General features: G+C 41.5%; 1 protein-coding gene across 2 annotated transcripts in view; it reads left to right on the top strand.

Annotated features, from left to right (window-relative positions):
* The window catches only part of LOC112556977 (F-box only protein 39-like), an 81,325-nt gene that overhangs the window by 60,241 nt on the left and 11,235 nt on the right, over positions 1-9,849 (top strand). The gene's annotated exons all lie outside the window — the stretch shown is intronic.

Raw genomic sequence — 9,849 nt, 5'->3', positions numbered from 1 at the left:
GCTTTTTTTAGGTCTGTTTTTAAGCAATACTAACATGGCGGATAAGATCGACTTACGTTTATACGAACTATGGAGAGCTGACAGTAAAGTTTATTTTTTCACATCTTGAACACCGTCTCCGACCTGCTGCTGCTGTGCTGTACACTGAGTCGATGAGATATGATTTGTATGTTCTAATAGGATGATGTGGTCATGATGATGATGAAAATTTATAAATCACCTAACCAGAAAGAAAGCGAGACATCTGTATCATAATGGCCGCACGCAATATCAGACAGAAACACAGATGGAGATGACACACTCAGTGGATGTACGATTACTCATTTTGCGATGGTCCACTTGCCCACCCATCACACCCAGATTCATTGCAAGCACGTTAAGGTTACGATGATGTGCAGACTACAGCCGCAGCTGCTTTGGTGTTCTTGGATGCACAATATGGATTAAAAGCCACGGTTAGTGGCGCCATAGCAACAGCTATTGGACTTCGCCCAAACTCTGTCCAATTAAATACAATATACCCCCATAAGTCATAACATGTCACGACGCACAACAACACATGGCTATGCAGAATATTTGTACACTCGACATTAGTAAACGATAAGTTGTGCCAACAAAGAGTATATTAATGATTTCATAACGAGGAAGGATTCGCAGTTCAAAAAACAAACTAAAACACAGTCCGAAAGCATTGAGGAGAGCTCAACACAGACATAGCCAGGGTTACGTAGCGCCATGACATTATTCAATGAACCTGAAGCTGAGTTTAAACGAAGCGACTCGTCAAGTATCTCGAAATTGCTCTCACGATGTGGAAAAACTCAAGACCGATGTCCAGAGTCTTCGAAGGCAACAGTTTCTAGGAAACGTTTGGCGCATGAACCTGTTGGCAGTCTGATGTACTGACACCCTCGTTGAAGGGGCGCTAACTGTCGACACAGCATTGGGGTCAGGGCTTAATAGGACAAGAAACAATGCATTGATCACGAATGACATCGGTTTTATCTTTGTTCACAGTAACGGTGTTGTGGTTACACATTAGCCATTGGCGCATCCAAAAACATTGTGTTCCTCGTCCAACATTGTTGAGATCCATGCCCAAACCCTCCCCCGTCTACCAGAGATACTCAACGGAGATTTTACCAAACGCTGGGAAAATGCTACCAGGCGCAGTGCGTTGCTTATTGCTCTGCCATGATCAGGTGAAAGACATGAACCTTCTACAACCATCATTTAGGACAGTTAATTGGACAGCCGGGTTTAGAACACGATATCGGTTAGATGCGCATATTGCCAGATCGATCCTGGGATGGCTATTATTGTTTCCACCAGCTGATCCAGATGTTGAATGGAGAGTGGGTACATGTTCTTTAGGAACATTGAAAAAGATTCACTCTTCTGGAGGATTATAAATAAGTTTCTTTTTAGTCTTTCAAATAACAAGTCTTTTATTCTGTAAGAACACACAACTCACATTTTTTTGGTTTATGTGCCTTGCTGTTTGTGGAACTTCCACCGTTCCGCGCCCTTCTTGACAGATGCAGCAATGGCGTCCATTGATAAAGTCTGTTCGCAAAGACGGCAGAGCCTAATATCTGTCATTGCACGTGAACAGTTTTGTGGTGGGGTTGTGGCAGCACCTAACCAACGACAAGTATCACACACCTGTTGTTTGAGATATTCCCGATAGAAATGGACACGATAGTATATAACACACTCGGAACAAATGACGAACGTGGGACAGCGACTCTTACAACAACCGGATTTATATACAAATTCATTAAATCCTTTTTATGTCTTGTAGACACGCTTGACACGACAAACACTTTCTCTGGTTCCAGTGCTTTGATATTGAAAGATCCAGTATGAATCATCATCGTGGCTCTGCCTTCAGTTTATGACAGTCGTGTCCAGATGAGTTCTCCGTGGATCTTGTCATTCAGTGACGACATTCAGATGATTCCAATCGTTCCAGATGTTTCCGGAATAATCAGAGTTCGGTCAGCCTTCTAGAACTTTGGTCACATTATTAGTGTCCACTGCGCATGTGTAGAAATACTTCACACGAATGGTGCTGGTGCCAGTCTTATTCATGCGGGGTCAACATTTCTTCATGGTTATCTCCCCTCGTACGATTTTCTGCACAAAGAAATTTTGTTGATGAGTAATATAGAGCAGATTTTACTTATACTTGATAGAACTCTTATACGACAACTGGATCACAGAATTATGGACAAGAATAACAAAATATTTTAATTTTACGTTTATGTTAGAATTCTTGCGAAAAGACATGCCGTGGAGAGAATATCCGAAAGTAGTTTGCCGCATGGAGCTTTCAGGTGTGTGGAGAATCGACCTTTGTCGATCAATTGACAGTTAGTCGGACTGTTAGTGAAAGTTACCGATACTTTGATCGGAGAACATCTAGCGAAATGTTATGCCAGATCAAGGTTGTGTTTAGGAGACTGTTACGGACCAGTTATTAGGAACAGGGGTTGTTTCCCCTGTCTTTTGTTTTTCAAAGATTATTGCCCTTACCTTAACATATATGGAGTGTGTTGATTGCGGTCGTGGTTTCGCGTCAGAATCCGACGTCATTTATGACGGGCAAAAAATTTGAGAGGAGTAAGGTGAAAATTATTGGAAGAGAGCAGACGGCTGTGAGCAGGGAAGAGAGGCGGACGGAAAGTGTGTGTGGTGTTCGCTTCGGATATTGTGTGTGTCGATTCCTGCGGGTTTATGAGTGGTGCCCGCTTTGGATCATATGTTGATCCCCAGGAGTATATTGTGGTGCCCGATTTGGATCATGTGTTGATCAAAGTGACCAGTCAGCACCTATTATTATTATTAGCAAAGGAACGTGTATGTGGTTTCCTCTATCGTTTGTGTGTGTGGATATTCAGTCAAGTGTGGGCACAGACTACACCACTGTTGGACAAGGGGCAGAGAGGATTTTACCTAGACCTTGCAATTTTGGGTGTGAGTAACTAAGACTAACGATTTATTCAAAAACATACGACAGTTGGAGTATATTTGAAATGCTTGAATTGTGTATGTCGTCTTGGTGACATTATAGAGAACTGTTGGAGTTACAAGGCGCTTGTGTGGAAACCTATGGACTTTGTTATATTTAGTTAATGTTGATTGATTTAAAGTTTTGATTCCCACGACAAATCTTTGTGATATATGATTGAAAGAACACGCAAAGGGACGCGTGCGTGCAGTGAGTGAAAGTGAGATCAAAAACAGCTTCCCTGACAGAGACAAAGAGGTAGATACACTGAGCCAAAAATTACTTCAAGTATTGAATTTTTGACAGTAACTTGATTGAAAATAGGCTTTAACATAGAAAAAATAAATTATATATAATATTTATAATTGAGCCTGTAAGGCGCTTGTCAACGTGTATATGCGCTCAATGAGCTACACACACGGAAGATAACAAAACAAACGGACAACCAAATACATGTATACAACAAACATGTAGACAAACTGAGACGATAGAAATGAAAGGCTGTTTAGACTCTGTAACACTAAGGATATAAAAGTAAAATATTTGCTGATCAACGTACAATAATTTATCGCCTTACTCTACTCTAAATAATAATGCCTATCAGGGTCATTATTTATCAACATCGAGGAATAAAAAGACCTTAAATAGATGAGCTCGGTTTATCACTTAAGACGGTAATGTTGAGGAATTACCAGAATATGTGTGTATGTGCATGCATAAAAATTGACACCGAATAGTATAAACACATCGACAAATGCGAACGTGGGACAGCGACCTTACAAACAACCTCGGAATTTTAACGAATTCGTTAATCCTTTTTATGTCTGAGACACGCTGACCGACAACACTTTCTCTGTTCCCAGTCTTTGATATGAAAGATCCAGTATTGGATCTCATCGTTGGCTTGGTATTCAGATTATGCAGTCGTGTACACATGAAGTTCTCCGTGGATCTTGTCATATCAGGACGACATTCAGAATTGATTCCAAATCGTTCCAGATGTTTTCCGGATAATCAGAGCTCGCAGCCTTCTAGAACTTTGGTCACATTATTAGTGTCCACTGCGCAATGCGTAGAAATACTCGCACGAATGGTCTGCTGGTGCCAGTTCCCTTATCATGCGGGTCAAACATTTTCTTTATGGTTAGGATTTTCGGCACAAAAACAATTTGTTTTGATGAGTAATATAGAGCAGATTTTACTGTACTCGATAGAAATCTTATTGACAACTGGATCACAGAATTAATGGACAAGAATAAAAAAAATTCTAATTTACGTTATGTAGAATATTGCGATAGACATTGCCGTGGAGAGATTATCCGAAAGTAGTTTGCCGCAAAGAGACTTTCAGGTGTGATGGAGAATCGACCTTTGTCGATCAATTGACTGTTAGTCGGACTGTAGTGAAATTTACACGATACTTTGCATCGGAGAACATCTAGCGAAATGTAATTGCCGCGATCAAGTTGTGTTGAGGAGACAAAGAGGTAGATACACTGTATATAAATTTACTTCATGTTAATTGAACTTATTGACAGTAAGCTTAATTCGATTATGCTTCAACTTAGAAAACATTAATTACACATAATATGATTTAAATTAATAAATTAAATACAATATCAATAGTTGAGCTGTAAAAGCGCTTGTCCACGTGGATGTGAGCTCAGTGAGCTACACACACGATAGATATACAAAACAAACGGACAAACAAAACATGTCTACAGCAAAGATGTAGACAAAATGAGACGATAGAAATGAAAGACTGTTTAGACTCTGTAACACTAAGGATATAAAAGTAAAATATTTGCTGACCAACGTACAATAATGTATCACCTTACTCTACTCACAATAATAATGCCAATAATAATATCAACATCGAGGAATAAAAAGACCTTTAATAGATGAGCTCGGTTTATTACTTATGACGGTAATGTAAAGGAATGACCAGAATATGTGTGTATCTGCATGCCTGCCGCTGATAATTCTGAGACCGGTCAAGTAAAAACAAAACAAAACAAAACAAAACAAAAGAAAACCCAACCCAACCTAAACCAACCAACCAACCAACCAGCCAGCCAGCCAGCCAACCAATCATAAAAAAATGCTCCCACAGACATTGTTGTACTTACACTGAGTCCACACACTTCTGTACTTGGACTATGCGCTCATAGACACTGAGTACTTGACTACACGTCCACACAACATTGATGTACATAGACTACTTACTTGTAGCAACGGATTCCCTCCAGTTTTTTGCACTGACGTAGAAGAAGCCAGTCTAGCTTACGAAGGGACGAAGGCAGAGCGACGTCTGCACTGAGTGCAACCATCAAACGAAACGAAAAAATGGTAGACACGGAATCCATTGAAAAGTTTGTACATGTATCTTGGATATACTCGACAACCTTGAGACCTCGTCAAACACCGCCATCTTCTCTCTCTGTCAAGCGTGACGTATTATTAAGTTTAACTCTGACGTATTCTTGCTCTGAACGCGTCTTTCACAAAATGGACGACAAATGAACAGTGACTCTGTATGTGGAAACAACGCTCGTCTGGTCACACCTGAGAGGAAAAGTACCTGTTGCTGCATTAACCTGTTTACCATGGTGCCAGGTTGACTATTTGGCCGACGCCAGCGGAGGGACGCCAAGACGTCCCATGGAACCCTCCCACAGAGGCAGTTAGAGAAATATTCAGTTACCTGTGTTGATGTGACAGGTGTCAAGCGTCCCTGGCATGTAAGGCCTGGCACACAGTTTTTCGAATGGCCTGCCTCTGGCGTCGCCGCCTATTTGTGTTTCCAGGAACCAAGACGCAGCAGGTCTGTAATGACGGCTTCTTCCGCGAGCACGGACAGCACGTGCAACATGTCATTCTGGACTTTGAATTTCAGAACAATGCGGCTCTACAGTGCTTCCAATCGTTCATCGACACAGCAAATCAGTGCGCTGCATTTCGATCTATCAGGGTTCAGCACCTTTGCTTCGAAGACCTGCCTAGGAGATGGTCGACTTATCGAGCAAAGGTGCTATTTCTCTCTACGTCGCTCTCTTCCCCTCTGTGTGTTGTGTGTGGTGTGTGTGTGTGTGTGAGAAATTATATTTTCTTTTTATTATAGATTTAATTGTTATATCTTTATTGAGAAAAAACTTTGATTGTGGTTACGCAACTACCAAACAAACAGAAATGGGAGATGACACGCGCTACCTTTTTACGTGGGTTACGTCCTTGGATGAGGTTATCCTTTGACAGTTATTTAATAATGATGATAATGGGAACTTATAACGCGCAGCATCACGACCAAGACAGATCGCCCTGTCTGCGCAGACCACTAAGGAAAAATAAAAGATAACAGCCAGTAAACAGTGAGGTACTATAGACACACTGTACAACATAAAGATGAGGTACTATAGACACACTCAACAACAGAAAGATCAGGTACAAGATAGCAGCAGTAGACAGTGAGGTACAGTGAGGCCTTTCACTTGAGTTTCAGTTAGTGCATTGCTATACTAAAAATGTCACCTCACTACAACATCAGCCCTTTAGTTTTCCTATGTTTTAAACACGAACTTTACCTATACCACTCGCTGAATACTAGCTCGATCGTTTGAAATTATAGATCACTTCATTTTAAGTGACACCAAAATTAGAATTTAGGTCAATAATGTGAATATTTCTACAAAAATAATAAAATCAAAATTCGCAGCTGTTTGTAACAAGCTCTCGACACCACACAATCTGCTAACATGCCAGCAACATGAGCTTAACTGTGTGTTTGACTTGGGTTATCTTCTGATGTTGATGTCATGGTATCATCAGCTTCCTTGTCGTTGCCCAGATGGTGCAAGCCTGTGTTTGCTGCTGAAACGGCAACCGATGCTGCAAGAGCCGACTTTTTACTTCTGCGAGTTCACACACGACGAGGGTCTGCAGGTGCTGAGGGCTCTCACTGATGACCTGCCTTGATGACCAGGCGGAATATCACCACTTTGAGCCTTAGAGAGTTCTTCGAGAGACAAACACTTGACATCAGCTTGAGCACTTTCACCGAGGACATGGGTCGCTTTCCCGAGCTCGCTTGTCTGCGTGTGGACCAGGTAGACCTTCGCCGTGCTTTCGTGTCAGACGTGAGGTGTTTTGTAAATGTGACTCCCTCGTGTGCCTCGATTCTTTAATAATTCTTCATTCCCTTCTTAAAGACGTTTTTCGCCGTACAGGTAACGTAAATGACCTCGGGGTTATGGGGTCGCAGTAGCAGACGTGGTCCCATGAATCTTCCTCACGCCCTCTCCATCACTACAAACAACTACACATAGATACGTGAGGAAGCTTCGTAGCACGAGCAATGAAGGTGTTGAGCTAACCGAATTTAGAATCTTTTACCATGAATAGCTCATATTATCAAAGTGTGAAATATGTATGATAATAAGTGTTATAAAGTATCATAATGTTATAGTCAGATGGAGAAAACTCATTTTGGTGACCTTTTCTGCAATAAGACAGGTTACACTTTTACTCAGTGACTTCTTTGTTTGTCCCAGAAGGCGTCTCTGAAAATGTCGGGTAATGTTGGAAGACAAAGGGTCAGAATGTTCACGCTCAACTTTCATTTCGTTTTTTCTTTAGCAGTTATTTTCAAACGACTTGTATTTTTGACAGATATTTTGCCAATTTTTGAAGTCTTTAAAACTGCAAAGAAGATACGATAGCTCTCTTCCATTGAAAGTCCGGAGAGACCGAACCTGAATTTCCTTCATTGTTATCTTGGTATCGGGAAGACAATTTGACAAAGTTCATCTGTAAAGTTCTGCGGTACTGCAGCTGCTTTCTTTCAAATGACTAAACCTCAATGTAATATAGTATTTCCTAAAATATGAATGAATAATCATCGTCATATTTTCTTCCAAGTATTGCTCATGCTTTGTCAAGGATTGTATTATCGGGTACAGTACAGCGTGTCCGTTCTCGACTTTATGCATGCATACATTCATCAATAAGTGCATGGATGTATCGTTTCTTTCTTTCACTCGTTAACACCTTCACTTTTCTTTCCCTGAACCATACAGCACTACCTGTGTGAGGCAGTGCTGGACAAGCTCATCACCGGCTGCGCACAAACGCTGCGCCACCTGGACATTGTGATGGACGCGACGGTGGTGCACGCCATCGACTCGCACACCTGGCGGCTCGCTGTCCAGCGGTGTCCGTCACTAACTGTCACAGTGAGATTAGATGTATACTATCTCTTCGAGGATTACTACTCTCGTGTGCTCGTGGAGTCAATGCCTTTGACCAGAGTAAGTACGCTGAACGGAGAATTGTTGGCATTTTTGTGACAATAATAATATACTTCTTTTTGGTCAGCCTTTATCTCTGGGACACATGAGATGAATTGTTGTCTTTTCCATCTGACCAGTCATCTTACAAAATTGTCTCTCTTCTCTACCTAAAGCAGATCGTTGTTTTTTGACCAGATAAGTGAAATTTAAAGAAAGCAGTGTTTAATGAAAACAACAGTGTTTTGTGAGTTAAGTAGATGTGTCTGTAGAGAACCTCCTGGTCAACGAAAATCCGAAGAACACCTGTGGTGCTAGTGTTGTTATCAAAATGTAGATGATTGGAGCAAATAGCCTGGGAGAAGATTAAAGACAATATCTTCTAAATCAGTTTTAAGTTAGGATTTCCGGTGCAAAAATTGCTCCGTTGCCCATTACGAGAGCAAGTTAAAAAGTTTAAAAGAAAACTATGATATGGCGCGAGAGGCGAGAGGCGAGAAACCGATGGAACACGTGCAAACCGCACTGTGTCTTCCACAGAATGTCCAGGGCTACACTCAACAATCCACATTGGACCCATCGCTATGTCCATTTCTCTATATCTCCCATTTCTATGGCTGTTTCGAAAAGCTCCACAACATGTGTTCAAAGTATCAACACATCCTGTGCGTGTATTCATATGTTTGTGCTCTATACGCATGTGCGTGTGTATGAGGGCTAATTGGTGTTTGTGTGTAAGTGAGAGAGAGTGAGAACGAGAGAACTGATGGGTGAGGATGGATGGACGTGGGCATACAAGAGTTTGCGTGCAGTTGATAAAGGGAAAGAGCAAAGAGTCCTTACTTGGGGTGAGGGACAATTGGTGTCCTTACAAACCCTCCTGGAGACATTTCCCTTCTTGTTCTGCAGGTGTTTCTATGGGGCATGCGTGACATAACGTTTGCTGACGTGGCGCGTTTCCTCGGATATATCTCTGACATTTTCTTCAACACCATCGGTGAGGAGACACTTTCCTTTCCCTCTAGCCTTTATTTGAGGTAAGAGGCCTCCACCCCCTTCCCTGAGATGACAGTTCGATGATCGCCTTTGATGCTATTACATTTTTTGCAACAACAAGGTTAAATGATTCGCCGAATCGACGTTTCAGTAAGAGTTCCTCCCTCACTTTCCTTCAATAAAGTAACAAACACCCAACAACTGTCAGACATTAAACTGCGGTTTGCGAAGAACAACAGCCCCAACTGTTTTCTGCTGACCTTCTAGAAACAACTAGAAAAATACGTCGATTGCTTAGACGTATATCTTCTTACACTCTGATTACCTCCCCCACCTCCACGCTGACCTCCCTTAATTGCCATCTCGATGATCTACCCGATAACAATATCAAAGGAGTTGTAATCGTTTGATGACGGCTGAGAGGACGATGACCGGGAAAGGACAGAAAGCTCTAGAAACGTTGAGTCACAAATTTCATATTGTGGAATAATGTTTTCCGCTAATAGCCAGTCTCTAAAAAAATCTCCTTCATTTTATTTCCATGCTGAGAAGGTTTTT

This window comes from Pomacea canaliculata, linkage group LG2 (genome assembly GCF_003073045.1).
Source record: "Pomacea canaliculata isolate SZHN2017 linkage group LG2, ASM307304v1, whole genome shotgun sequence".
NCBI classification, from domain to species: Eukaryota; Metazoa; Mollusca; class Gastropoda; order Architaenioglossa; family Ampullariidae; genus Pomacea; species Pomacea canaliculata.
Note: the sequence above shows the minus strand (reverse complement) of the source record. Positions and strands in the feature narration are given on the sequence as shown.